General features: G+C 35.2%; 1 pseudogene; it reads right to left on the bottom strand.

Annotated features, from left to right (window-relative positions):
- Window positions 1-315: 315 nt before the first annotated feature.
- LOC111730048 lies at window positions 316-434 on the bottom strand (annotated as a pseudogene).
- Window positions 435-976: the final 542 nt, after the last annotated feature.

Here is a 976-nt window from a genome sequence, read left to right as displayed (position 1 = left end):
GCTATTCTTATATGTTCTATCTGGATACACTTAAAAAATTGTAGCATATGTTTGAAGTCAGTCTAGCCTACTAGCAACTCCAACTTCCTTAAAGAAGTCTATGAACTAAAAATATATATCTTGAAAGGGTTCTTAAAATCTCATTTGATACAGTACTATGCTTCTAGACCAATGCCATTGTTCTCACTTTATTTCTGGAAATATGGAGTTCTAGAGTAGTTAAATTCTTTTTATTTTTTAGGCGAGGCAGCACTTGGTTGACCTCACAGATTGCAAGGACCTTGTCAGCTTACAATCCTTATTTTTTATTTTTTACGCCTACAGCACCTGGTCTTCCTAGGTGGTCTCCTATCCAAGTACTAACCAGGCCCGACTCTGCTTAGCTTTTGAGATCAGACGGGATTGGGCTTGTTCAGGGTGGCATGGTTGTAGACTTAGAGTAGTTAAATTCTTAGCTTAAATTCTCACAACTAGTATGTGACAAAGGGAAAAGGGGGAACTGAGACTCTTAGATTCTTTCAGTAAAACATGCTGATCCTCTTTCAGGTGTACTTAAATCAGAAATCAGGTTGAAAAGCAAATAATCCTAGATAAGCATTAAGGTAACTGGTTTTCCATATCCTCAAAGTCAGTATACCATAGTTCATTTATCCCTCCTCCAAACATTAAAAAAAAAAAAAAAAAGAGAGAGAGAGATACTCTCTGGTGGAAATGATTTCATTCAAACTGTGCATTTCACAATTTTCAAACTCCTCCTGACATTTACTGATCCAGGAACCAGAAGAAAATGATAAGAGTAGGATGGGGTCTATTTTTTAGATGTCTTGGCACAATTCCTGTAATTCCTCTTTCAATCTCTTGAGTGGCACTTGTATAATTAAGTTCAACTGTGTGAAGTTTAATACTTCAACATATTCTAATATATATGTGTTTTCAATAGATATTTGATTTGATAGATGCTATTTACAAAATTCTC

This window comes from Pteropus vampyrus, unplaced genomic scaffold (genome assembly GCF_000151845.1).
Source record: "Pteropus vampyrus isolate Shadow unplaced genomic scaffold, Pvam_2.0 Scaffold9, whole genome shotgun sequence".
In the NCBI taxonomy this organism is placed as follows: domain Eukaryota; kingdom Metazoa; phylum Chordata; class Mammalia; order Chiroptera; family Pteropodidae; genus Pteropus; species Pteropus vampyrus.
The sequence above is the reverse complement of the archived record's forward strand: the minus strand, read 5'-3'. Positions and strand labels throughout refer to the sequence as shown.